Below are 8,805 nucleotides of genomic sequence, written 5' to 3'. Positions count from 1 at the left end.
GCGAACAGCAATACCCAGCTCTTTATCCCGTGGATTCATTGCTTACCATTTGGTCCCCATAGTGACCTATGCTTGCCACAAAAGAACATTATTTTATTGTATATGGTTAGTTGTTTCTGCCTAATACCTCCACTAAACTGTGTACAATGGAGAAGGAGGAAGAATTATCTTGTTTGTATTTGTATCTGTGTCTAGCACTAGCTAGTAACTGCTCAGCATTCAGGTACCAGGAGAAAGAAGGGGACCTGGGGTTGACATTGCTCAAGTCTCAGGCACAGAGGCCTGGGCACAGAGGAGACAGCACCAGAACACTGGGAGCAGGAGGATGGCGCAGGAGACATGAGGGTGCAAGGACTAGCACAGTTCAAGTCCTTAAAGTAAATGTTGCAGCACATGGTGGCTCACACCTGCAATCCCAGCACTTTGGGAGGCCAAGGTGGGCAGATAGATGGCTTGAGCTCAGGACTTTGAGACCAGCCTAGACAACAATCCCGTTTCTACAAACAAACAAAAATTAGCTAAGCATGGTGACAGAAGCCTGTAGTCCCAGCTACTTGGGAGGATGAGGTGTGAAGATGGCTTGAGCCTGAGAGATTGAGACTGCAGTGAGCCAAGATCGTGCCACTGCACTCTAGCCTGGGCAACAGAGTGAGACTCTGCCTCAAAAAATAAAAATAAAAATTTTTTTAAAATGTTGATTAAAAAAATGAACCAAAAAATTGAATCAGCAAAGTAAACGTAAGTGCCATTTCCCTGTATGCTCTGGTCCCTTCAGTGTCGAAGCCAGGAATCTAACTGGGAAGCATGTGGTGGAGCCAGGTCCTCTGTCTTCCCCAGCTTCAGTACTTTGCTCCATCTTTTAACGAGGAAGCTTAAGGCTGCATGTGGTGGCTCATGCCTGTAATCCCAGCACTTTGGGAGGCCGAGGCAGGAGGACTGTTTGAGCCTAGGAGTTTGAGGCCAGCCGGGGCAACACAGCAAGACCCCATCTCTACAAAAAATTTTAAAATTAGCTAGACATAGTGGTGCATGCCTGTAGTCCTAGCTACTCTGGAGGCTGAGGCAGGAGGATAGCTTGAGCCTAGGAGTTCGAGGCTACAGTGAGCCGTGATTGTGCCACTGCACTCCAGTCTGAGTGACAGAGTGAGGCCCTATCTCCAAATAATAATAATAATAATAATATTAAAAACTGAGGAGCCTTGAAATACAACTTTTTCCCAATTTCAAATACAAATTTAAGACTCCTTATGGGTTTTTTTTTTAGATGGAGTCTCACTTTGTCACCCAGGCTGGAGTGCAGTGGTGTGATCTTGGCTCACTGCAACCTCCACCTCCTGGGTTCAAGTGATTCTCCTGCCTTTGCCTCCTGAGTAGCTGGGATTACAGGCGTGCACCATCATGCCCAGCTAATTTTTGCATTTTTAGTAGAGATGGGTTTCACCACGTTGGTCAGGCTGGTCTCGAACTCCTGACCTCGTGATCTGCCCACCTTGGCCTCCCAAAGTGCTGGGATTACAGGCATGAGCCACCGTGCCTGGCCTGCCTCATGAGCTTTTATCTCCATTTTCACTCCCCAAGAATGGGTTGTTCGATACTCGTAGCAATAGTGTGTGACAGACAGGAAAAAAAACTGCACATTTTATTGTCCAAATCACCTGGCTGCATAGGTCTCTTTAATTGTTAATGGAACTATGGGATGTCTAATCCTGTTCAACGGAACTCAAGGTCTAGCAGTAAAATTCTTTCTGGAACTGCTGTGCCTGGTGCTTTGCACCAAGTAAGCCACTAGAAAATTAGTGCTATAAGTACATATAACGAGGAGAGTGAGGCAGGCCAGGAAGAGATGCTGCGGGGTCTGCTGCTATCACATGCCATTCTTGACACAGCAGAAACCTCAACCAAGGAATGAACCTGGAGACCCTCAGATCTTTGCAATCCTCAGTCATGCTGTTAGGGAAGGAGAATCAGAGTGACATCATTTTAAAATCAATTCCATCTTTTTTTTTTTTTTTTTTTTTGAGACAGAGTCTCACTCTGTCACCCAGATTACAGTGGCACAATCTGGAGTGCAGTGGCACGACCTCAGCTCACTGCAACCTCCACCTCCCGGGTTCAAGCGATTCTCCTGCCTCCTGAGTAGCTGGGATTACAGGCGTATGCCACCATGCCTGGCTAATTTTTGTAGTTTTAGTAGCAATGAGGTTTCACCATGTTGGCCAGTCTGGTCTTGAACCCCTGACCTCAGGTGATCCACCCACCTTGGCCTTTCAAAATGCTGGGATTACAGGCGTGAGCCACCGTGCCTGGCCTAAACTCCATCTTAAAACTAGCCAAGGCACATTCCTTGCCACTCATGACCCATGATCATAAGCTGTTTACAGTTGAGGAAACAGCTTAAAGATACCTGCAAGGACATACTCCTACAACAGCTAAAAGTCCAGATGTCTCAATACCCATAACAATATATGCTTTCAAGATAATTATAATGGCCAGATGCAGTGGCTCATGCCTGTAATCCCAGCATTTTGGGAGGCCAAGGCGGGAGCATTCCTTGAGCCCAAGAGTTTGAGACTAGCCTGGGCAACATAGTGAGACCCCATCTCTACAAAAGTAAACAAAAATTAGCCAGGCATGGTGGTGTGCACCTGTGGTCCCAGCTACTCAGGAGGCTGAGGTGGGAGGATCACTTGAGCCCGGGAGGTGAAGGTTGCAGCGAGCTGAGATTGTGCCACTGCATTCCAGCTGGGTGAGAGAATGAGACCCTGTCCCAAAAAAAAAAAAAAAAAAACCCAAAATATAATTATAGTTATACTTTGAGGTACTTACACACTAGAGTGTCAAGGATAGCTTTATTTAAATCAACAGAATAATAAATTTTGTGATGCTGCAACCTACTCTCATGTAGACACATCTTAGCCTAGCTTTTATGTAGACAAGACCTCTATATAAGAAAAACTTAAAGATGAGGTGTTCCTCCTCTTGCCTTCTGAGGATGTTCTAGTCTGTAACAGTAGCTTTCTTTTTCTTTTGAGATGGAGTCTCGCTCTGTCACCAGGCTGGAGTGCAGTGGCACAATCTCAGCTCACTTCAACCTCCGCCTCCTGGGTTCAGCCTCCCAAGTAGCTGGGACTATAGGCGCATGCCACCACGCCCGGCTAATTTTTGTATTTTTTAGTAGAAACAGGGTTTCACCATATTGGTCAGGCTGGTCTCGAACTCCTGACCTCAGATGATCCACCTGCCTCAGCCTCCCAAAGTGCTGGGATTACAGGCATGAGCCACCGCTCCCAGCCGACAGTAGCTTTCAATAAACTATCTCTTCTCACTGCCCTCTGTGACTCACTTTGAATTCCTTCCTACACAAGATCTAAGAACCCTCTCTTGGGGTCTGGATCAAGACCCATTTTTCTGGCAACAATACAGTATCTAGATGATTTAACTCATGGCTACAAGTTTAGAAAAATATGTTGCATTAGGCAAGCTCTTTTCATTTCAAGCAACTGACTCACCTTAAAATAGCTTAAGCCAAAAGAGGAATATGTATAGGCTCATGGAACCCAACCAAGATTGGCTTCAGGGACTCACATGTTCTCAGATCTTGCCCTCCTCATTTCTCAATTCTGCTTCTGTGTTGGTTCATTCACTTCACCTGCAAATCGGCTTTTGCTATGCAGCTTGGCCTCCTTATCTTTGCCAGCAACTGGAGCATCTGCAAGGTTCCAGGAGAAACTCCATTTGGTCCAGCCCAGATCATATAGGTGCCCCTGTATTCAAGGGAGTGGTGCCCATTATTAGAAATTTGTGGGGGGAGTAGAGGATGATTATTGGACAAATCTTTGCAAGCCAGGTGACTTGCTCAATTTCTATTGACTGCATACGTTAATAACTTTTTGTTTGTTTGTTTGTTTGTTTGTGTCTGTGTGTGTGTGAGACAGGGTATTGCTCTGACATCCAGGCTGGAGTGCAGATCTTGGCTCACTGCAACTGCCACCTCCTGGGCTCAGGTGATCCTCCCAACCTCAGCCTCCCAAGTAGCTGAGACTACAGGTGCATGCCATCACGCCTGGCTAATTTTTGTATTTTTAGTAGAGATGGAGGTTTCACTATGTTGCCCAAGCTAGTCTTGAACTCTTGAGCTCGAGTTTTTTTTTGAGATGGAGTTTCGCTCTTATTGTCCAGGCTGGAGTGCAATGGCATCATCTCAGCTCACTGCAACCTCCACCTCCAGGGTTCAAGCGATTCTCCTGCCTCAGTCTCCACAGTAGCTGGGATTACAGGCATGCACCACCATGCCCAGCTAATTTTGTATTTTGAGTAGAGACGGGGGTTTCTCCATGTTGGTCAGGCTGGTCTCAAACTCCCGACCTCAGGTGATCCATTCACCTTGGCCTCCCAAAGTGCTGGGATTACAGGCATAAGCCACGACGCCCGGCCCCGGCCTCAAATATTTTTTAAAAGGAAAAAGGAGTGGGAAAGCTTCAGTAATCCCACCAGTCACATAAATGACAGCTGTTGTTGGCCTTCATTCTTTTAATGCTTTAACAACAATCCCATGTGTACAATTTTGTTTGCTGGGTTTTTTTCTTACTTTATTATAACACATAAATTTCTCTAATCATAAAAACTTCTTGAAACGCTGCTTTAAATATCTATATAGTATACTCTAAAGACTTACCCAGGCTGGAGTGCAGTGGCACATTCTCAGCTCACCGAAACCTACAGCTCCCAGGTTCAGGTGATTCTTCTGTCTCAGCCTCCCAAGTAGCTGGAATTACAGCACCTGCCACCACACCTGGCTAATTTTTGTATTTTTAGTAGAGGCGGGATTTCACCATGTTGGCCAGGCTGGCCTTGAACTCGTGACCTCAAATGATCCGCCCATCTTGGCCTCCCAAAGTGCTGGGATTACAGGTGTGAGCCACCACTCCTGGCCCTCTGAAGACTTTTAACCACTTCATCCAGAAGTAAAGAAGGCAGCAGCAGCAGAGTGAGGAGGCATTCCTTCTATACATGTGCCTCTGTCCTCAGTCCCCTGAGGCACTTTCAGTTCCTGGGACACAATTCCAACTTCAGAGGAGAGAGCATTAAACTGGAATTCCCCTCCCCATTTCCTGCACTTCCCAAAACTTGTCTCATTCACACTTATTCTTCCTCTGCTCCAAGCTCAGAGAACTTGCTACAAATTTGGCTAGTGGTTCAGCTAAACACTTTAGGTTTGAATCCTGATGCTGTAGCTTCGTATGCTGATGCTGTAGCTTTGTAATTGGGGAAACATTTTACCTCTCTTAAAAACCATTTGAAAAATGGGGATTTTGTCACAGAGTTCTTATGAGGATTAAATGTCATTATGTATGTAAAACACTTAGCACGTAGATGATAAATAATACCAAAATCAGCAAAACCCAGGCCAGGTGCGGTGGCTTGCACCTGTAATCCCAGCACTTTGGGAGGCCTAGTCGGGCAGATCACTTGAGCCCAGGAGTTTGAGACCAGCCTGGGCAACATGGCAAAACCCTGGCTCTACCAAAAATACACAAATTAGCCAGGAGTGGTGGTGCACACCTGTGTCGCCAGCTACTTGAAAGACTGAGGCAGGAAGATCATTTGAGCCTGGGAGGTCGAGCCTGTGGTGAGCCAAAATTAGGCCACTGCACTCCAGTCTGGGCTACAAAGTGAGACCCTATCTCAGCAAAACAAAACAAAACAAAACAAAACAAAACACCCCAGCAAAACCCAAAGAAGATTCCCCTCTAATTATAGCTCTCTCCTCCCTTCCCCTTATCTTTCAGCCATGCTTCTTGCAAATGATCTGTGCTTGCTATCTCTATTTCCTCATCTCCCATTTACATCTCAACCCATTGTAATCTGGCTGTTTCCCCTGTACTGACACCGCTCACCAAATATCTTCTAATGAACTCTAGATACCTTCACAGAGCTTTGAGTCATTGTTCAATCTTTTCTGTATTAGTCACAGTTAATCAATTTCTCCTTCAAAATTCTCTTATTCTCTGTCAGATTCCATCCAGTTTTCCTAATTCTCAGCCTGCACCTTCTTACTCTCCTTTGCTGCCTGAACTCTGTCTTTTAAGTCAGGGGTTCTCAACCCCTGAATTAATGGCAAAACCCCCATGGTACCAGTTCGTGGCCTGTTAGGAACTGGGCCGCACAGCGGGAGGTGAGCAGCGGGCAAGCCGGAGAAGCTTCATCTGTATTTACAGCTGCTCCCGATTGCTTGCATTATCACCTGAGCTCCACCTCCCATCAGATCAGCCGTGGCATTAGATTCTCCTAGGAGCACGAACTCTACTGTGAACTGCACATGCGAGGGATCCAGGTTGCATGCTTCTTGTAAAAACCTAATCCCTGATTAGGTCACTGTCTCTCATCACCCCAAGACAGGACCATCTAGCTGCAGGAAAACAAGGTCAGGGCTCCCACTGACTTACATTATGGTGAGTTGTATAATTATTTCATTACATATTATAATGTAATAATAATAGAAATAAAGTACACAATAAATGTAATGTGCTTGAATCACCTTGAAACCATTCCCCTGCAACACCCCAACCCCAGTGAAAAAATTATCTTCCACAAAACCAGTCCCTGGTGCCCAAAAGATTGGAGATCGCCTCTTTAATTAGTATTTGTCTTCAACTTTCATATGTCTAGAAAAAGCATGATTCTTTGCTATGAGATCTGAGTTGGAATTCTGACTCTGCTACCTACTAAATTGATTTCCTAAATTATTTTACTCCCTTGAGCCTTCATACTCTCACCTGCAAAAAAGTTCCTCCTCTCCTGGATAATCATCCTAAATTGAATTGTATACCAAACCTATATTTCCAAGCTGGGTGCGGTGGCTCACACCTGTAATCTCAGCACTTTGGGAGGCTGAGGTGGGCAGATCACAAGGTCAGGAGTTCCAGACAAGCCTGGCCAACATAGTGAAACCTTGTCTCTACTAAAAATACAAAAATTAGCCGGGCATGGTGGCGGGTGCCTGTAGTCCCAGCTACTTGGGAGGCTGAGGCAGGAGAATCGCTTGAACCCGGCAGGTGGAGGTTGTGGTGAGCCAAGATTGCGCCACTGCACTGGAGCCTGGGCAACAGATCAAGACCCCGTCTCAAAAACAAAAAAACAAAAACAAGCAAAAAAACCCTGTATTTCCCATTGGCATAATGAATTAGTAAGCATAAATTGGAATTCCAGGCCTGGAAACCTATTTCATGCCACAACTATGTCAAAAATCAGAACAAATATATGCTCTTCAAAATGTTTATTAACCATATAAAACTAAACAATGTGAACTGTGATGTAAATGTTCCTTTGAGGTATTTTTCTTCATGGGCTGGACTGGCCGAAGTTTCTTTGACTCTTAGTTTAATGAAGTTTGGACACAACATGCCATCTTTTCCTGGTGAATCTTCCTAGGACATACATAGATATTTTTCCTTACTCCAGAGACCTTTGAATTTGCACTGAAAATTAGGGTCATCTGCCACAAAGGAAAAAAAAGTTCAGTAATGTTCAGATGAACGCCTCTCAAAAGTTTTTGAATGCTAAATGTTGGGAGAGGGACAGTTGCAATGATGTCTTATTCTTCCATTTTTATAAAAATCTACTTTGCTGAGCTTCCGAGAAATGTCTAGCAATATTATCAGTTTGCAAGAGAAATTTCTAGATTCACTTACTCTGCAGTGTCTCTCAGTTTCAGTGATGCTTTTTACAGTTATACAAATACCTTCAAAAATACTGAATGAGGCAGTTGCCTCCAAATTCCTAGTTCCAGGCTTCACTTAAGATTTACATAATATCCAAAACACTTCCAAAATTCTTTTTTGATCTATCCTCCTTGTTGATTGCTTTAATTGGCCTTTGCAAATTTCACAAATAAAGATACCTTAAGAATGCAACAAATTCTGTAGCAAGCCCACTCAGAAAAAAAAAGTGCAACAATTTATTTGCTCTGTTGGTCAAAAGTCAGTGAGATGCTTTGTAAAGATGAATTGGAGAAGAAGGAAAATTACTCTATTGTCAGGATGCTGCTGCTTAAGAACTGGGAGACAGCCTGGAGCATCCCAGGACAGTTGGCATTAAACCTAGCTCTTATGAACTTTTTAGAAAGTGCCATAGTTTTTTTTTTTTTTTTTTTTTTTTTAATTGAGACAGAGTTTCACTCGAGTTGCCCAGGCTGGAGTACAATGGCGCGATCTCGGCTCACTGCAACCTCCCCCTCACGGGTTCAAGCAATTCTCCTGCCTCAGCCTCCCAAGTAGCTGGGATTACAGGCATGGGCCACCATGCCCAGCTAGTTTTGTATTTTTAGTAGAGACGGGGTTTCTCCATGTTGGTCAGGCTGGTCTCGAACTCCTGAACTCAGGTGATCCGCCCGCCTTGGCCTCCCAAAGTGCTGGGATTACAGGTGTGAGCCACTGTGCCCGGATTTTTTTTTTTTTTTTTTTGAGAAGGAGTCTCGCTCTGTTGCTCAGGCTGGAGTGCGGTGGTGTGTTCTCAGCTCACTGCAACCTCCACCTCCCGGGTTCAAGCAATTCTCTGCCTCAGCCTCCCAAGTAGCTGGAATTACAGGTATGCACCACCACGCCTGGCTAATTTTCATAGTTTTAGTAGAGATGGGGTTTTGCCATCTTGGCCAGGCTAGTCTTGAACTGCTGACCTCGTGATCTGCCCACCTTAGCCTCCCAAAGTGCTGGGATTACAGGCTCGAGCCACCGCGCCTGGCCTCAAAAAAATGCCATAGTTTCTTGACTTCCGGAACAAAGTGGAGTGAAAATCAAAGCTTGATAA

The sequence above is a fragment of the Gorilla gorilla genome, chromosome 9 (assembly GCF_029281585.2).
Source record: "Gorilla gorilla gorilla isolate KB3781 chromosome 9, NHGRI_mGorGor1-v2.1_pri, whole genome shotgun sequence".
In the NCBI taxonomy this organism is placed as follows: Eukaryota; Metazoa; Chordata; class Mammalia; order Primates; family Hominidae; genus Gorilla; species Gorilla gorilla.
Note: the sequence above shows the minus strand (reverse complement) of the source record.